Source organism: Pseudophryne corroboree, chromosome 6, assembly GCF_028390025.1.
Source record: "Pseudophryne corroboree isolate aPseCor3 chromosome 6, aPseCor3.hap2, whole genome shotgun sequence".
NCBI classification, from domain to species: Eukaryota; Metazoa; Chordata; class Amphibia; order Anura; family Myobatrachidae; genus Pseudophryne; species Pseudophryne corroboree.
Window position 1 is genome coordinate 432,200,804 of NC_086449.1, and position 21,325 is coordinate 432,222,128.

At 41.4% G+C, this 21,325-nt stretch overlaps 1 protein-coding gene and 1 pseudogene across 2 annotated transcripts in view; both read right to left on the reverse strand.

The window, feature by feature from the left end:
- COG5 (component of oligomeric golgi complex 5) overlaps positions 1 to 21,325 on the reverse strand; it is an 866,036-nt gene that overhangs the window by 528,780 nt on the left and 315,931 nt on the right. The gene's annotated exons all lie outside the window — the stretch shown is intronic.
- Positions 9,234 to 9,352, reverse strand: LOC134939193 (5S ribosomal RNA; annotated as a pseudogene).

Here is a 21,325-nt window from a genome sequence, read left to right on the forward strand (position 1 = left end):
TGCGGAAAAAGCGTGATTGGTCTTGGTTCGGGGCATATACAGACACAAGTGTTAGAGTTTCTGTGCGAAGCGTGTCAATTACCATAACATACCTGCCTGCGGGGTCAGCTATTGTTGCGGTATGTACAAATGGGATACTACGGTGAATCAGTATAGCCACCCCCCGTTTTTTACAGTCGGCAGAAGCAAAAAAGGTTTGTGAAAACTGTTTACCTTGGAGTCGAGAGTGTGTGCCAGTGAGGTGGGTCTCCTGAAGGAAGACTATGTCAGCCTTTTCCCTCCTGCAGGCGGATAACATCACTGTACGCTTCTTGGGAGAATTAAGCCCGTTAACATTTACAGAGAACAACTTAAGTGCCATGTGATACCAGAGAATGGAAGAGAATCAGCAGAGACCCATCCCGGGGAGGAGGAAAGAAGGAAAGAGAAAAGGGACAGCAGGAAACAAGGAGTAGAGAGGTAGTGGAAGAGAGAGTTACAGAGAACCCATACGGGAAAGAACCCTGAAACATAGGGTCCCAGTCGAGGACCGCTATACAAATAATAAACATTATATACTTAATCACAGATAAAGGGAGCACGGGGGTAGTGGGAGCAGAAAACCAGGTCCCTCTGGACCGCAACAGTTATATCGGCAACAGCCGAAAATTCAGCTACATAACTCGGAACACACACAAAAGATGAAGAAAAACGTACTGTGTCGTAATAAAAGAAAAAGAGAAGAAAAAAAAGGGAAAAAAAGGGGGGGGGGAATAAAAAAGGGGAGGGGTACGGGGGTAGATGGGGGAGGCAATGGGGGAGAAATAATAAGACTAGGGAATATCGGGGTAAGCAAAGCCAGCTCCGCCCAATATCATAGGGCTAGGCTCAACATATAGCTTATATCAAAGCCCGATTAACCATGTAATAACCAATAACAGTTGAGTGAAAAAGGTAAGATGGGGGCTATGGCCCCCACCTGCCAACAAAGAACATTTAAGGAGGAGACATATCTCTAAAGTAATGAGAACTATCTTGTTGTAGTCAAGAGAGTCTACTAGGATCAGGTAGGGTCAGTAGTGCCGCTGCGATGACGGGTCACCCTTGTCCAATCAGGCGGTGGGATCCGAGGGTGTCGTGGATCTGAGAGAGAGGCAGTCTCGCTATCAGGTGGCGGTACAGGGAGGAGGTCCAGCTTAGCCAACAAATCCTGACCCTGAGCTAAGGTTTTAATGGAGTGGGTGGAGTTGTTCACCGTAATCTGCAGCATAAAGGGGAATCCCCATCTGTATCGTATATGATGTTGCCGTAAAATCCTAGTAACGGGCTGGAGATCACGGCGTTTCTGAATAGTAGACGGGGCTAGATCTTGGAAGACCTGCAGTTGCATATCCCGGAAGTCAATCACTGGGGAGTCTCGAACAGACATTAGGATCCGTTCCTTTGAGCGAAAATAGTGTAGACGCACTATGACATCTCTGGGCGGTTGTGAGGGAGCTGGTTTCGCTCGGAGCGCTCTGTGTGCCCTGTCGCATAGACAGTCGCTATCAGAAAGGTCAGGCAATACGTGTTGAAAAAAATCTTTCAGAAAGGACGGTAGGGTCGAGCTGAGAATCGATTCCGCTATATTGCGGATACGTAAATTATTTCGACGGGAACGATTCTCCTGATCTTCTTGCCGTTCTTTGAGTTCCTCCATCTCATCGTGGAGTCTAGAAAGTTCAGAGTCTAGGCGTTGCTGAGAGCGGCATAGGTCGTCTGTCTTGGATTCGAGTGCGTCCGTGCGGTTGCCAAGAGCCGTAAGGTCAGATTTGAAATCGGCAATAGCTGTAGAGAGTTCTTGCTTAAAGGCAGATTGGACCCCCTCAAGTAAGCTTGTCATAACTGCTTGGATCTGTGGATCTATACCCGTCTCTGATGAACAGGGGGAGGAAGGAGAGTCCGTGAGCAATGCAGGAGTGGATGGGCCTTTGGCTTTTGTCCCAAAAAAATTTGTGGGGGCCTGCGAATTTTTTTTATTTTTTTGCGCCATTGTGGACTGATAGGATAGGCGAGTAGATAAAAATGAAAAAACAAAAACTAAAAAGAAGGGAGACACAGACGTTGCTTAGTGGATGTAGGTTAAATAGAAAGGTGTGTTAGGTATTAAAAGAATTGTCATGGTCCAGATAGGACAAATTGCAGTATTAGGTCATTGTCCCGGGTGGTGTGCGAGGGACAGTAGCCGCACCGAAATGTCGGTATCCAGAGGCTTGATTCCCTGCAGGCTGGGGCAGGCGTGGATCACACTGTATCAGGGGGGGGAGAGACAGCAGCTGGTGGCTCGGAGTTTGCAACTCTAATGCAGCTGACCCTCAGTGTGCGGTACCAGCGACGATGATTATTATCACTTGGTTCCGGGGTTCCCTTCAGTGCAGGCCAGGCAGGACAGGGCTCATGCAGCGGCAGGGTGATTCCCCTCTAACAACTGACCAGCGGAGAGAGGATAATGGCTGCTGCAACACAGGGAGCAGAGAGGCCTTCTGGGGATGTTGTTGCAGATTAGAGCCTGGCCAGAGCTGCAGGAGGGGTGGTGAGGGGGTGCGGGGACCAGTGTACACTGTCCGGGTCCCAAGCAGCCGCCACTCGTGTCTCCTGGAGGTCCGCGATGGGGAGCCTCCGAGCTCCAGGTCCCGGTCTCTGGAGGATGTGCAGGCCGCGGGCCGCCGGAGGATGCCGCGGACGGTACTACACGTGGATTGCGGTCGGCGGGTCTCCTGGGGGGATCACACGGAGGTGTGGAGGCAGCAGGGAGGGCCGCGGTAGGTGGGGGAGACGTTTCCCAGTTGTCAGGAGCTTCCGTTGGGCCGCGCTTCTAGGGCTCGTCTCCGGGCAGTCCCGCAACTTTAGTCCCCGGCTTCCGGAGGTGCAGTAGGCCGCAGTCTCGGGATGCTTCAGAAGCGGTGCACGGCACAGCAGGTACCCTCTCACAGCCGTGGGCAGACCCAGGGGTGGCAGGGAAAGCCAGAGGGTATAACAGGGGTGGGGCTGAGTACCTTTAGCTGTGGGTCCCTGCACAGATTGAGGCCCCGGCTTCTGAGGGGGTGGTAGGCCGCAGTTTATATAGGTGTATAACACTGTCTTCTGCTCCTCAGTTCACCCCTATCGATGCAGGGGATCTCCAATATGCTGGAGAGTGTACCCCAGATCACCAGAGAGCAGGTTAAATGGAGTAAATATATTCCCCAGGCAGGAGCTCCAGCTAAACACATCTATTCGGGTCTGCTATCAGGCCACACCCCCCAGGTCTACCACAATTTCATATGCGTGTGTAACCTTACCAGTAGCTACAATAGCTTCAAGTCACAACCAGTGTAATTGGATAGAAGATTTCTATTGGTCTAAATGGATGTGTCTGTTCCAGTAACATGATTCTTAGCTTGGTTACTTTAATTTCATTGATTAAAATTGTGATTGATAATAGTAAATAATATTGTGATAAATGAATGAAGTATAGTCATAATATGTACTGGCTTGTAGATGTTGAACATTGATAATTAACAGAATTTGATCGATTGGTGAATGGATGTAGATTCAAATTAAATTAAATATAATCATATATATATCTTATTAGCTGCCTATACATTTTTTATTATTGTTGTTTGCATATTTGATTGTTACCCATGTGGGTACCCATTGCTCTTTATAACAGGTGGCTTTACTAAAGGACTGCTAAAGTCTTAGTTGCGGTAAAATATACGTTTCTTATTGTTCGCATATATATTTATTAATGCTTGAATGTTGCCCATGTGGACAGCCATTACTAGGTGCAGCAAGTAGTTTTTCTAACATATTACAGTCTTGGCTGCGGCACTAAAGTCATTGTTTGCATATCAGTGATTTTACCTCATTGTCACGGTTTAAACCCTGTGTGGCCAGTGTCTTTAATTCGTACATCCATCTTAATTCTATCATGTTGAGTTTGGCAATATAGTCTCCTCCCCTCCAATTTGGATGTACTTTCTGAATCCCTATGTATTTTAGCGATACGGGGTAACTGTTATGGTGATCTTTAAAATGTTTAGATAGGTTATGTTCTTCTAGTCCCCTTTTGATGTTGCGTATATGTTCACCTATCCTTACTTTCAATGGACGTGTGGTGCGGCCTACGTATTGCTTAGTGCAACCACATTCTAATAAATAAATGACCCCTTTGCTGTCACATGTCATTCTCTCTTTTATGTTGTATGTTTTGCCTGTGTTGGTGGAATTAAATTGTACTGCTGGTTTTGTACTGTGCATTCCCCCATTCTTGCATCCTACACATTTTCCACAATAATAGAATCCTGATTTGGGTTTGGATTGACCAATGTGCGATTGTGTCAGTTTCTTTGGTTTTATGTGATTGTGAACCAACTTTTGTTTAAGATTGGGTGCTCTTCTAAATATGATCTTGGGTTTTGTGTCTAGAACATCATTGAGAATTTCATCTTCCATCAGAAGTGGCCAGTGTTTTTTGAGGAGATTACCGGTGCAGCGCCTCGGATCTCAGGGGGTGTCTGATCCAAGGCGCACCACGGGAAGCTGAGGCCGGCCTGTAAGACCAGTCCAGAGCATCCCTATCATACCCCCCATGTGTAATTGCCGTATGCCCACACCGTGAAGATTCAAAGTGTGACACATACAGAATAAGCGCTATGAGACTGTAAATAATTTGAGTGCACTCTAACAGAGACAGGAATATATGCATGCGGGACGCCGCTAGTTTGAACTAATTCGCTGACCAAGAGTGACAATACTTATCAGTGCCATCCAGCACTCATCTTCACAATATTCAGTTATTCACAATATTTAGTTAATTACAATAAAGTGTACATTAATACCGAATCTATATGATTGTCATTGATTTCAATTACATTTCAATCTGGAACATAGGACCACCAAGCACCCAATTGATACGTCATTTATTATATATATTTTTTATTTTTATTTTTTTATTTTTATTTTATTTTTTGTTTTTTATTTTATTATTCGTTTCTCATTTATCTCTATATGCATTGATTATTTCATCACATACGCACCAATATTTACTGAATCTAAGGGTTTATATCCAATTAACCATAATTAACCATTCATCAATCCAATTATTTATTTATTTATTTATTCATCACATCCTCATCCATACTTGATAAAATCAAGGGCTCATATCTTATTAACCGACTAATTGAATAAACAGACCAATCATCCGGATTGAGCGCAACACCATTCCCAATCATTTCTAACTTTCTTCTATGGTCCATTGTCCCTGGAACCATAATCTTCCGGACACTGCTCCCCAGCCCTGAAGACTGGCATCTGTTGTCAGGATCTCCCATCTGATATCCAAAAGGTTCTCCCTTTGTCTAGATGGGATGTCGGTAGCCAACAGGCTGATGACTTTCTTACCTTGTGTGAAAGTACCATAGTCTGACCTGGTATTAACAAACAATGGGGATTTGGTATCAGGTATTATAGTAGGGGAACCCATAGGAAACAGTGACCACAATATGGTCACATTCAATATCAGTTTCCATAAACAGCCCTATACTGGCTCAACTAGGACTCTAAACTTTAGCAAAGCAAATTTTGAAAAGATGAGGGTATTTTTCAGGGATATTGAATGGGAAGGTTTGTTTTTAGGAAAAAATACTACGGAGAAATGGGAGGTACTAAAATTCCTGCTAGCTAAAAATACACTCAAGTTTATTCCTATGAGTAGCAAAAAAAGGAATAAAAATCATAAACCGATGTGGCTTAACAAAAAGATTAAGGAACTTATGGGCAAGAAAAGGCGAGCATTTAAAAAATACAAATCTGACGGGGAAGCAGAGTCATTTCAGCACTATAAGGAATGTAACAAAATTTGCAAAAAGGAAATAAGAGCGGCTAAAGAAGAAACTGCAAAACTAGTAGCAAAGGAAAGCAAAGCGAATCCCAAAAAAATCTTTAAATACATTAATAGCAAGAGATTAAAGAAGGAGAGTATAGGCCCTTTAAAAGACAAGTTGGGAGTCTTAAGCAAAAATTATAATGACATAGCGGACACACTAAATGAGTTTTTTTCAACAGTATTCACTAGAGAGGACCCATTTCAGGGACTGACACAATCTCAATAATGAGAATATCCCACTGATAGGTACTTATTTAAGCGAGGAAGTAGTCTGTGACCGATTAAAACATTTAAAGATTAATAAATCACCAGGGCCCGATGGTATTCACCCAAGGGTTCTAATGGAGCTTCACTCTGAACTGGCAAAACCGCTATCTTTGATCTTTAAGGATTCAGTTATATCAGGTATGGTTCCCAAAGACTGGCGTATAGCGGAAGTAGTGCCTATATTCAAAAAGGGAAGGAAAGCTGAACCAGGTAATTATAGACCAGTTAGTCTTACATCTATAGTGGGGAAAGTATTGGAAGGTATTCTAAGAGATAGTATTCAGAAGTTCCTTGAAGTCAATAAGGTCATTAAAAGGAATCAACATGGGTTTATGAAGGACAGATCCTGTCAAACCAACTTACTTGGCTTTTATGAAACAGTAAGCGCAAACCTAGATCAGGGTAAAGACATGGATGTAATCTTTTTAGGCTTTGCCAAAGCGTTCGATACTGTACCACACATGAGACTTATCTACAAGCTACAAGAATCAGGGCTAGGAAGCACAATATGCACTTGGGTCAAAAACTGGTTAGATAATAGGGAGCAGCGTGTTGTGGTTAATGGATCTTTTTCAACTTGGACTGAAGTGCTAAGTGGTGTGCCGCAAGGCTCAGTATTAGGACCGCTATTGTTCAATATTTTCATTAACGAAATAACAGAAGGTCTAGAGAGCATGGTGTCAATTTTTGCAGATGATACCAAATTGTGTAAGGCTATAAATACAGAAGAGGATGCCGAGTCTCTTCAGAACGACTTAGTTAAATTAGAAGCATGGGCAGCCAAATGGAGAATGCGCTTCAACACAGACAAGTGTAAGGTAATGCACTGTGGTAACAAGAACAAAAATTACACCTACCTACTAAATGGGGTAAAATTAGGGGATTCTGTACTGGAAAAGGACTTAGGTGTTCTCATAGATAGCAAGCTAAGCAGTAGTACCCAAAGTAGGACTGCAGCAAAGAAGGCTAATAAGATATTAGCATGCATAAAACGGGGTATTGATGCTAGGGACGAGAGTATTATACTCCCGTTATATAAATCACTAGTGAGGCCACACCTTGAATACTGTGTACAATTCTGGGCACCGTACTACAAAAAGGATATCCTGGAGCTTGAAAAGGTACAGAGGAGGGCGACTAAACTAATTAAGGGCATGGAAATGATGGAATACACTGTACAAGGAAAGGCTTGAAAGACTAGGCATGTTTACATTGGAAAAGCGGAGACTAAGAGGGGATATGATCAACATCTACAAATATATAAGGGGACAATACACAGAGCTTGCGCGGGACCTGTTTTTGGTTAGATCAACATAGAGGACTCGTGGACACTCGCTCAGGTTAGAGGAGAGGAGATTCCGCACAATACGGCGTAAAGGCTTTTTCACGGTAAGGACAATACGTGTTTGGAATTCCCTGCCCGAGGGAGTTGTAATGGCGGAATCTGTCAACACCTTTAAGAATGGGTTAGATAAATTCCTAATGGATAAGGATATCCAGGGGTATGGTGCATAGTCATGCATTATAGTTACTATAAATAGGGATAAAATGCAACGGCTGACAGCAGCATCAGTCAGAAATTTTAGTCAAATCATCATGCATAGGAGACCACAAATAGGTTGAACTCGATGGACAATTGTCTTTTTTCAACCTCAGATACTATGTTACTATGTCTGTTTCTTTATTGTCTGATGTATTACATCCATCTGGCTAGAATCAGATGCTGCTGAGGTCTTGAGTGGAATTGTGCCTACTCCACCATGTCGAATGTTGACACCATCAAACCCATCAGTCACATAGCTGTGTGGATTGATATCGTTTGACTGTGTAACAACTCCTGAGTACTTGACTGTACCTTGGATATTTTTTTTCCGAGGTAATACATTTTGTGCAGACTTGAAATCAGTACAGCCCCACAGTGAGAGTCATCCATTGTGATGGAACCAAAGATGACTTTTCCCAATGTATGGACCACCAGTGCCTCTGCAGACAAGCCATTGTCTGTTGGAGATGGCACAGAAGCCTTTCCTGTGCCAGGATAAAACAGGTGGTCGAGGTATGGCAATTTTCTTATATCCTTCTTGCGGAGATAAGCTACCATAATCATAATTTTGGTAAATACTCTGGAGGCTGTGGCTAACCCAAAGGGTAAGGTCTGGAACTGAAAATGTTGCCGGAGGATGGAGAACCTTGAGATAACACTGATGGAACGGTGCTATAGGAACCTGTAGGTAAGCATCCTGACTATCCAGGGATACCATGTGATTCCCTGGCTCTATGCCAAAACTATGGAGCGCAACGTCTCCATGTGAACCGTGGTATCCAAACTTATCTGTTTAGGATTTTGAGATTGGGGTGAAAGGATCCTTCTGAACCAAAACCCAGTTGGAGTAAAAACCCCTGTCCCTATTGTGCAGGGGTTACTGGAATGACTATTCCTGACAAAAGCAATTTTTGAACTGCTTCTTGCAAACCCGTCCTTCGCCTCTACCCGAGACGGACTGGAACAGAAAAACCTTTGAGGAGGATGCTTCTTAAAGACAAACATAATCTAGAGATACCGCTTCATGCACCCAGGTATCTGTTTGTAGACTTTTACCAGATCTGTGCAAACTGAAGAAGTTGGCCCCCTATCCTGGAGTCCCCCAGAAGGAGGCCCCCACCATCATGCTGATGGCTTATCCTCTGGTTTGGAAGCTGGCCCTCTGTTTGCCTTTGCTTCTTTGCCTTACCAAACTTATTGTATTGGGGCTGTTACGTTCCTTTATGATCGATACGACCGAAAACCGGACCTCTATGTTGGGGTTATATGTGGAAGGAAACCTGACCTTCCTGTAGTCTGATTTTGACTTCAGAATATCTGTTAAATCCTTCCCAAACAGAAACTTCCAGCCAAAGGCAAAGTTTCCAGAACCTTCTTTGATTCTGAATCAGCTTTTCATGTATGTAAGCAAACCTGCTCTGCGAGCAACTTTTGTTAATGCTGATGCCCTAGAACATTAGTGTCCATTTGAGCTATATGGGATTCTTGCTCCCTTGCAGGCGCTGAAAACCTGTCTTCCAGTACCTCAGCCCAGTGTACCTACAGCACCTGGTATTCCAAGGTGGTTTCCCATCCAAGAACTAACCAGGCCCAACACTGCTTAGCTTCCAAGATCTAGTGAGATTGGGCCTATCCAGTGTTGTGTAGCTGTAGATTGCATGGTGAAGTCATGGCTGGCCTTATGACTGCCCCAGACAGAGACAATATGGTTTTCAGAAAACCATCCATCTTTTGACATTGACGGCAAAGGCCATATATATTTTCGCATTATCAAATGATATGCGTATCTCTTTAGAAGGCATTTCCCATTTTTAAATAGTCCCCAGCTGGAAAAGGATATTTGGAATCCCATTTACTGGGAACCTATATTCTTTATTGGGTATAGCCCAAACCTTTTTCATGATTTTCATCAGCTGCTGAGGCCATATTTTTTTGGGACGTTTAAACATAGATACCTTATTTTTAACACAGGCTCTGCTGAATCCTCTAAGGACAGAAAAGCCTTACTACTCTCATTAACTCAGCTATATTCATTGAGCTGATACCTTTTACCTGTTCTTTGTATGCCGAAGAAAAGTATATAGAGCTTTCATCGTCTGATGAATCATCTTGTGTAGCCTGTGCAGTTGATGATTTACTTACACTCGGTTTCTCAGCTTGTTTTATTAGAGAAGCTGTTGGGGATACCGTAGGTAAAGAGCTGCCTGTATGGGTTAATAATGAACCCTATTCCTGGTATCGAAGCTGTAGGAATTAACCTTTCAGCTATACTGGACAAGGTCTGTGCAAACATCACCTAAAAGGGGATTTATCTGTACTTGACGTAGATCAGGGATCTGCCTTGTATTATGCTGACAAGCAAACCATTTTACACAAACCATCCTGTACCAGATCAGAGAGGATAATACAGTTTTTGCAAGACAACATGATATGAGTGTTGGTGTTACTGTAAGTGTACTCTCGTCACCTTTGCCATTCTTAGACATAAATAATCAGCACTTTCACAGTGTACTCCAATTTACTGGATCCCAAACAGCATGGATTCACTGGGGGGAGATCATGTCAAACAAATCTTATTGACTTTTTTGATTGTGTGACTAAAGTGATGGATAAAGGTGGAGCCATGGATATAGCTTATCTAGACTTTAGTAAGGCTTTTGACACAGTTCCACATCGCAGACTGCTAAATAAACTTGAAAGTTTGGGATTGGATATTAGGATTATTGAATGGATAAGATCTTGGTTGAAGGATAGAAAACAGAGAGTTGTGGTAAATGGAGTGCATTCACAGGAGGGAAATGTTACCAGTGGAGTACCCCAGGGATCTGTACTTGGACCAGTGCTTTTTAATATCTTTATTGGTGACATTGCAAATGGCATTAAAGGGAAAGTATGCCTTTTTGCAGATGACACAAAGGTATGCAACAGGGTAGACACACCAGGTGGGGTAAAACAAATGATTGAGGATCTAGGTAGATTAGAGGAATGGTCAAGAGTCTGGCAATTACAGTTTAATGCCAAAAAATGCAAAATCATGCACTTGGGTCTCAAAAATCCTAAAGCTAAATACAGTATTAATGAAACTACTGAGGAGGAAAGGGATCTAGGAGTCACTATTTCAGATGACTTAAAAGCAGGTAAGCAATGTAACAAGGCAATGAGGAAGGCTAGTCAGATGCTTGGCTGCATTGGGAGAGGAATCAGCAGCAGAAAGAAAGAAGTAATAATGCCACTGTATAGGTCATTGGTACGGCCTCATCTAGAATACTGTATTCAGTTCTGGAGGCCATATCTTCAAAAGGATATTAATACATTAGAAACTGTACAAAGGAGGGCAACTAAAATGGAGCATGGCCTACATCACAAAACATACCTAGAAAGACTAAGAAATCTCAATATGTATAGTTTGGAGCAGAGAAGGGAAAGGGGGGACATGATAGAAACTTTCAAATAATTAAAGGGTTTTAACAAAGTCCAGGAGGGAAACATTCTCCAAATGAAGAGAAGCAATAGGACACGAGGACATGCACTGAGACTGGAGGGGGGGAGGTTCAGGGGAAATTTGCGGAAAAATTATTTCACAAAAAGGGTAGTGGACAAGTGGAATAGCCTCCCATCAGAGGTGGTAGAGGCTAAGACAGTAGAGCAATTTAAACATGCATGGGATAGACATAAGGATATCCTTACAAAGAAATAAGGATCAAATAAGGTTAGAGATAAAAATAATATTAAAAAAAAAAAAAAAGGGGGCAGACTAGCTGGGCCTAGTGGTTCTTATCTGCCGACAAATTCTATGTTTCTATGTTTCATTGTACTACACAATTTGTGCCTGTAACCACTTTATTGTTCTAAAGTGATATCAATCTGACCCTTACCCATGCACCAGCATTGAGGATCAGTAGAACAACTGACAAACATATATTAAAGTCTGCAATCACACTAGCAGTCAGTCACATGTTATATATTAGTCATATGAGCACATAATCAACTACAAACACATTTTAAAGTATGTAGGAGTACATATTACTGAATTCTGTTTTATACAGATCTTAACGTATTCAGACGCATTGCGAAGAAAACCACAGTAATGTACACAGACTCATAAGCAATAGGCACTTAAACTTGACTATTCATACTGACAAAAGTAGATAGAAATTTAGTGCTGTATAACCCGTACTGAGTAGAGTGGGATACAGGGAGACTCACCTCACTTCCAAGATTGATCAATACGTTAACGAACGCTGAGTGGATCCAGACGCTACTAGTGTACACCGCCGCTTTGGGAACTGTAAGGGAACACAGACGCACTGTGCATACAGACACACCAGCCATACAGAAGCCTGTACTGCGACCGGGTCTCCCCGCGGTAGCGCTTAGTGAGCGCCTATGCTGCGATTGAGACCCCTCGTGGTAGTGTCTGAGATGGAAGTGAGGCAACAGTTCATGGCGGGAGACTCGCGGAAACTGGTCATGAACTGTGGGGAGGGGCGACCAGGAGAGCGTCTAACTCACCACTGCTGACATCAACCCTAGGAATCGCAGCCTCATACTATTCCTGGTGCCTTATGATCCCTAAGGCCTAGCGCTGGGGCACCCGTGGTGGCGGCGCATCAGCTACTGTTTGGTAGTCTCCTTCCAATACAGTGCAGCTGTGTCCGTATTCCCCGACTACGGGGAACCAATACTTACCTTCTCCCCGTGCTCCGGCCACAGCCTGGTAACGTCTGGACCTGCTAGTATATCCAACACAGACGCCCGCTGAGACAGCACTGTACACATGGGTAAGCGTTGTTGCGACCCGGCGGAGAGTTGTTGGAGCGACTCTTTCCAATATGCGTATAAGACGCTGTTAAGAAAGATCGATCAAAAACATAGTAAGACTATAAAAATAAAATAAGAAAGCTCAGGGCTGCCCTAGAACAGCAGCCCTCTGACCATGGTCCGGCTCCTGTCGCACCAAACAAAAAACGGATTTGCCTGAGCCAGTGGGCGGGGCTATATGGACGGGCCCATTGCATCCTGGGAGGCCTGAAAGCTTGTGATCGTTTGGTGCCAATCCACTGTCGCTCCATCATATCCCCATTGTTATCCTGCGGATAACCTGTAGACCCTGCCGGAGAAATCCATGTTAATTGTCAGCCTAAACCAGGCATTCCCAACCACGGTCCTCAAGACACACCAACAGTGCAGGTTTTAGTGATATCCAGGCTGCAGCACAGATGGTTAAATCAAAATAACTGAGCTACTAATTAAGTCACCTGTGCTGAAGCCTGGATATCACTAAAACCTGCACTGTTGGTGTGCCTTGAGGACCGTGGTTGGGAATGCCTGGCCTAAACTAACCTTTACTAAGTGCTTACAGCAGTACACATTCTAAACTCAACCTCCTTGTTATTAAAACTCTTTCTGTCCCATAAAAAGCATAATATAAGAACAAACAAATACTATAATGCCTTCTTGTGGACAGGAAACCAAGCACTTGGGCATACTGAAATCAATTCCAGCCTAGTTGGAGAAATGAGTAACATGAGAACTCCACAATGCTTTTGGTTCCCCATCTACCATTAAGAATTATACTGTTGCCCTTATAAAGTGCTCATTGAGATCTCCATAACACTACTCACCACACTAACAAGCATAACTGGAGAGCTAATCATGTGGAATTTGACAAAGCAAAATGGCTAACCATCTGTTACAGGTGTCTACCATGAATCTAAGGGGCCCTATACACTAGCCGATCCGCCGCCGAGCTGCCCGACGGCGGATACGGCCGACGAGTGACCCGGCGGCGGGGGGGCAGTGACGGGGGGAGTGAAGTTTCTTCACTCCCCCCGTCACGCGGCTGCATTGAAGTGCAGGCAAATATGGATGAGATCGTCCATATTGGCCTGCATGCACAGCCGACGGGAGACCAGCGATGAACGAGCGCGGGGACGCGCATCGTTCATCGCTGGAGACTCCACACTGAAAGATATGAACGAGTTCTCGGTCATTTATGAACGAGATCGTTCATATCTTTTCAAAATCGGCCAGTGTGTAGGGCCTATAAGCCTGCAGAACCAACTTGCTGAGTACGTCACCTATAACAACCCACGTTCCCGAAACAGCTGCTGTTCACTCGTACTCGACTGCCACCAGGACTTCAGCTGAAAGTAGTGTGGGCTCAAGATCACAGGCACATACTGTATATGGTAAAAAACAAAGAAGCGCTGTCATTGAAAGTATTATACAATTTATTAAAAATATATATATATGATAATCACAAAAATAAAACCTGGTATCCTGTAATTTGATAACACAGCATATATAGTATAGCAAGCATCAATACTTATTAGTAGCAGCAAATGATGGACATATTAACAAAATCCCCTAAAACGATATAACCACCTGTGCTTCAGATGGTAATATAGCACTTGTAATTTAAAAAAGGGCTCCTTGCTGGGAGCTCCACATGTGGGTTAATTAGACGTATAGGCTCATAAGATGATTTTATGGATTTAAAAGTCCATCCGTGGTGTAAATATAAACAGTTCACCTTTGTTTTGTCCACTTTATAATATCTGCTCCCAATACTTATTCCGTATTTTAGAAAAGGCTTTTTACGGGTGATTTTAATTAGCACAATTCCGTGCACAGCACAATGACATTTAAGCATGGAACGCTATTTTGACAGTCTCGTATTGTGCTTACCCCAGCCTCTGCTGATTGCAATTATTCGGTATTTCCTTTGAAAATGTTGGGCGCCGGCTGCCCATGCCGCTTGACTGCGGCACCGAAGGGATGAAATAAAGCAGAATGTATTGGTGAACTGAACGCTCGGAACCGCTCACTTGCAGTGATATAGCGGGAGCCGTCAGAGACGTGCCTGTAGCTGGAGCCGTTCGAAGACGTGCTTGTAGTCTCTGGTGGTGGAGAGAAGCAGGATACCAGACAGGATACTGGGAGGAATGCTTGACGCATTCCTCCCAGTATCCTGTCTGGTATCCTGCTTCTCTCCACCACCAGAGACTACAAGCACGTCTTCGAACGGCTCCAGCTACAGGCACGTCTCTGACGGCTCCCGCTATATCACTGCAAGTGAGCGGTTCCGAGCGTTCAGTTCACCAATACATTCTGCTTTATTTCATCCCTTCGGTGCCGCAGTCAAGCGGCGTGGGCAGCCGGCGCCCAACATTTTCAAAGGAAATACCGAATAATTGCAATCAGCAGAGGCTGGGGTAAGCACAATACGAGACTGTCAAAATAGCGTTCCATGCTTAAATGTCATTGTGCTGTGCACGGAATTGTGCTAATTAAAATCACCCGTAAAAAGCCTTTTCTAAAATACGGAATAAGTATTGGGAGCAGATATTATAAAGTGGACAAAACAAAGGTGAACTGTTTATATTTACACCACGGATGGACTTTTAAATCCATAAAATCATCTTATGAGCCTATACGTCTAATTAACCCACATGTGGAGCTCCCAGCAAGGAGCCCTTTTTTAAATTACAAGTGCTATATTACCATCTGAAGCACAGGTGGTTATATCGTTTTAGGGGATTTTGTTAATATGTCCATCATTTGCTGCTACTAATAAGTATTGATGCTTGCTATACTATATATGCTGTGTTATCAAATTACAGGATACCAGGTTTTATTTTTGTGATTATCATATATATATATATTTTTAATAAATTGTATAATACTTTCAATGACAGCGCTTCTTTGTTTTTTACCATTGTCCATGATTTTTTGAGGTTCAGCACCTCAAATTGAGAAGCTGCAGTCAATGTAAAGTATAGTTGTCTCATAGCCAATTTTACTAGCGCTCACTTGTTTTATTTTTTCTTGTGTATTTTGGAACATACTGTATATTTAAAAGGGAACTTCAGAATGACTGACTGGCATAAGCACTAGCTACAGTAAATGTAGCATTTAGTTTGATGGCACCAAGAACTTCAGAACTATTTGTACTAGTATAGCACAAATAACTTCACTGTAGAGAAATGCTGGCCAGATCTATAGAATAGTACAGTAAATGAATATTGGGCAGATCAGATTAGACCAGGTTAGTTGCACTGTAAATACATGCTGACATTATTAAATAATACAGGAATTCAATTGTAATTGTGATTAGTTGCACAGTGGAGACAAGCTGGCAGATCTTCCAAATAGCACAGTTTCAATGAGCTCCACTGAGCAGCACAGAGACTGTAGCCAAGTAATTAACAGTACTGACTGAATCAGACTGATTACAACACACAAGGGAGTGTCAAAGGGAAATCACCACAAGTCAGGATGCAGCCCAGCAGTACCACTCCTAGTCTGCACAGCTGACTGGTTGCCAGGAGATTATTTGAATCTAACAGAACTCCCCTCACCAGGAGGTGCTGAACTGTGCTTATTCCAGAGTCTATTAAAACAGAGTGGAGAAAAACATAATTACAGAGCAAAGCTACACCAGTGACAAGACTGATGGACACATATCAGAATTATCCCATGCATAAGAGAAAACAGGATTCTGTCACATGCTGGAGAGATAACGCCAATTTCGTAAACCACATAATTAAAGTGTTTCTAAATTCTGACATCAGTTTACTTTAACCTTACACAACCCACAGCATCTTCATACAAAAGTAAGCAGCAGCCTTACAATCCTATTGTAGGTCATGCTCATGAATTCTAGATATCATGCACAGGAGGATCAATACACAAAGAGGCATTTTCACAGCGTTCAATACAGTTCTTAACTTAAAAATGTGGTCATATAAAAACAAAAGTACAGCCTCATAAGATTAAACCAGTGCTGATCAATAGACCAAGACCAGTTATACTATATATACACAACATTTGTGCATTTTTGAAGGCTCATTGCACAATTAGTTAACAGCAAAGTCTCCCAATTCAGCTATGATATAAGAAGATTATGATGCATGAGCTTGATGCCCACTCCTCCTACAGTCCAATGAAAAGATTTGTATTTTTAACTATCCCCTATGTACTACTACAGTGCAGTATATCATGCAACATACAGAAATCATAGGCGAAAATAAAAATAAAATACCTTAGTCACCAGGATAGACAAACCTCTTTAATATTACATCTTCACCTCAATTGGCTTTATTCTGTGATAACTAGGATGTTTGCTTAAGGCAGTAGCTTTATTTCATAACTATTGCAAGCTGCAATAGTGAACTGGAGCGCAAAGAAAAGCCATCTTATCAATTCCAGATAAAAACTGGACATTCAGAGACATTTTCTCCAAAGGAATTAGTAAAAAATCAAAGTTCCAGAAAACAGATGCAATATGTATGTGAACAAAGTCATTCACAGACAATCGGGTGTACACAACCGCCGACAAGCTTGTGATATATATATCGGTGATATATGCTCAAAATTGCATACAAAAAAGAATTGCCCCAGTTGTTGTGTAAAGTAGTGTATGATGGTTTCAGCACATGCACAATTGATACAAGTCTTGAGATTTGTCTACAACGCAGATTTGTGAGCATTTCAGAATCCAATGATAGAGCAGGATGTTTGCTTTAAATTACATTATCCACTATTCTCTTCTCCTGTCATACTAGAAACAAGAGCCCTGTGTGATCGTCAAGCCTGTGGGTGAAGCTAATCCAATTTGCCGACCTACAGTATGTAATAGCTATATTTCAACTTAAAATTAATGCCTTTGATATTTTATTTTTTCCTTAAAAAATCTTCTATATATATATATATATATATATATATATATATATATATATATATATATATATATATATATTAATCTTATCTATATTTAATATATTTAATTTATATATATATATATATATATATATATTTAATATATATTTAATCTCTTCAGTAATATTAAAATGATACAAACTAAACTGATAAATGCTTTTTTTGTATCAATATCTCTGTTTAAGAAATGGTCACAGACAGGGTTTTACACTAGTGTGTGACTCAGGCAAGAAACCACATGAGAAGAATGTTTCTACAAATATAATGACTGTCTTTCAAATGTAAGGCTGCTTTGTGTAAGCACTTATTGCAAGTGTTTCTTAAGAGGACTAATGAGATGGCATTAAACCTACCAATTTCAGAAAAATACCAAGATATGTTAACATGCTAACACTTTAGGTTCAATGATTCTTAGTGCTCAATCAAAATAATGAGCAGTTAGAGATTATTTGTTATATTTTACAGGAAATATAATAGAAATGACAGGCTGAATCACTGTAACAAGTCACACCGGTTGACTATTAATATCAATCACATGACTGGCATATAGGTATTTTGGCAATCAAATGTTACAACTGATAATTATTCAAATCCATTTTTCTATGCCTAATACAACAGTTAGCCTGTTCTACCTAATTTATTCTAGTGCTTTACTAAGGATAATTTAACACGTTAATATGTACTTCAAGGTTAGCAACTTTGATACAGATGGAAACAGTGAGTGCCCTATGCCTTTTTTTCTTTACAGCACTTTGTTGCCTTACTGAGGCTACACCGCAGACTGAAATATTGCTTCAATGATAGATAGATATATATATATACATATACACACACACACACACACACACACATATACATATTATATATATATATATATATATATATATATATATATATATATATCATTGGAGATCCGCACTCACATCAAAACACAAACACATATTTGGGTGCACCCAGTGATACTGACGAAGTCAGCCACAAATACAATACTGGATTTCCACCATGGTGGAAGGGGCACTCACAATAATAGGAAACAGACAAAAAATTAATATCTCTTAAATTATCACATAGTTTAATTGTTGGATCATCTGTTGCACCAACTCGCCCTTAATCGACGTTTCGGCCCTATATCTGGGTCTTTTTCAAGATAGGCAGATTCGGTGAAGGTTCAGAAAATTCACAGAGGTAAATGTTACATCATCAATAGAGATCTAGAAAAGATATGAAACATAAAAACACACTCAGTGCCTCCCAGGCCCCATTGTTGCAAAAGAAATACTTCTTTATTGGAAAGCACACTCATAGTGCACTCATCCGATACACCTTAGGCCCAGTGGGTAAAAACAAGTATACTTCAGTGACCACCCAAGTGGAATCAAGAGACTAAAGGGCTTACATAAACCAATCTCTCTGGGAGATGTCCAAATAACACCTGTCAAATCAACAGGTGGGCGACCCATGTGCACCTAAAATCAATATATACAAAATATCAGAGGTATAGGAAAAGGGACAGTACTTAGTTCAACTAAAATATAATACACAAGTAATCACATACTCTAGTGGCCGTGCCTCCACAATTATCAACTTGTTACTTCTTAATGTGATCAGCTCTCCCTATAAACAAACGGAAGGTAAATCTACTAATTATATAAATACAACGTACCAGGCAAACAATACACAAATTTCACAGCCTCTAATTACTCACTAGATCCAGGTAGTCTTTCCAGTATATATCTATGTCCAAATAGTCCATTAAATTGTTTCCAATAGGTCAAACAGATCCCTAGAGTATAGAGCAGTACATATTTACCATCAGCCACCCGGGGTATAACCTTTAAACAAATAGTCATGACCACTAAATTGCAAGTACTCACATGGCTGGTATCCTGCTGTCACACTGCACATGGCTCTACAAACACTGTCCCAGCACCGGGGGTTATAACCCCGGGCACCCGGAAGTAGAAACAACATCACTTCCTGTTCTCAGTATATATTATACACTCAATACACAAAGCCATAACTGGCCTCCCCTACCTCCAAACAACTTGGTTATAACCCCCGATGCTGGGACAGTGTTTGTAGAGCCATGTGCAGTGTGACAGCAGGATACCAGCCATGTGAGTACTTGCAATTTGTAAATATGTACTGCTCTATACTCTAGGGATCTGTTTGACCTATTGGAAACAATTTAATGGACTATTTGGACATAGATATATACTGGAAAGACTACCTGGATCTAGTGAGTAATTAGAGGCTGTGAAATTTGTGTATTGTTTGTCTGGTACGTTGTATTTATATAATTAGTAGATTTACCTTCCATTTGTTTATAGGGAGAGCTGATCACATTAAGAAGTAACAAGTTGATAATTGTGGAGGCACGGCCACTAGAGTATGTGATCACTTGTGTATTATATTTTAGTTGAACTAAGTACTGTCCCTTTTCCTATACCTCTGATATTTTGTATATATTGATTTTAGGTGCACATGGGTCGCCCACCTGTTGATTTGACAGGTGTTATTTGGACATCTCCCAGAGAGATTGGTTTATGTAAGCCCTTTAGTCTCTTGATTCCACTTGGCTGGTCACTGAAGTATACTTGTTTTTACCCACTGGGCCTAAGGTGTATCGGATGAGTGCACTATAAGTGTGCTTTGCAATAAAGAAGTATTTCTTTTGCAACAATGGGGCCTGAAAGGCACTGAGTGTGTTTTTATGTTTCATATCTTTTCTAGATCTCTACTGATTTTTGCAAAAATTAATTGTATAGGTTGCTGCGCTGTAAGAGCTGCTCAGGTTATTGGGGGTACGGAATTGAATTATAATGGACCGAGCGCTGTGTATGCTGGTAGGTGGTGTTCTGTGCCAAAAATTAAAAATACTGATACTAATAGTAAAAAAAAAAAAAAAAAAAATAGAAAAATTAAAATAAAAAATAAAAAAATATAAAATAAAGTATAGGGAAAGGAAAGAAGGGAAAAAGTTTAGGAATAAATGCAATGTTTACAGCTCCTCTATGGGTATGTGGAGATAGGAGACGCTTGCTCAGCAGGGAAGAAAATGCAGTCTTTTAAATTGAAACTATCCCTGTCTTACCCTGGAAATTACTTCCGGTGGTTCCAATGTTCTTTGTTGGAAGTTTCGACAGGTGAGATGGCCTCTTCTGTGTGTATAGTTGTGGCTGTGACTGTTTCCCTGTTCTCTCCCCCGCTGGCCGCACTTTAGCCGCTATTCTGTCCGAATCGTCGCGACCGGAAGTTCGGGTCTTCACTTCCGGTTGTTCGTGAGCTGGCGGCAGTAGCGGTTCTAGCGTCTTTTGTATCTGCTCCTTGTTATGTTCCAACGCGTTTCAAATCCAATTCGGATTCTTTCTCAAGTAAGTGATGAAATTTCGGTCGTTGTGTTTCTTTTTATAAGATAACTTTATTAAAAAAAACAGGAAGTGACCGGAACCGGAAATGGGGTTACCGGCGGCATCCTCATAGTAAAAGAGAAGGGAATATCTACCATAGTATTCCCAAAGTTTAAAATATAAAATATATTGCATTTACGGAAAAGGAAGTGGGGGATTTAGAGAAAGATGAAGAAATAAAAAACTAAAAAACTAAAGTGAAATAAAATAATAAAAATAATATAATAAAATAAAATAAAATTAAATGATTTATTTTTATTTATTTTATTTCACTTTAGTTTTTTAGCTTTTTATTTCTTCATCTTTCTCTAAATCCCCCACTTCTTTTTCCGTAAATGCAATATATTTTATATTTTAAAAAGAAACACGACAGAAATTTCATCACTTCCTTGAGAAGGAATCCGAATTGGATTTGAAACGCGTTGGAACATAACAAGGAGCAGATACAAAAGACGCTAGAACCGCTACTGCCGCCAGCTCACGAACAACCGGAAG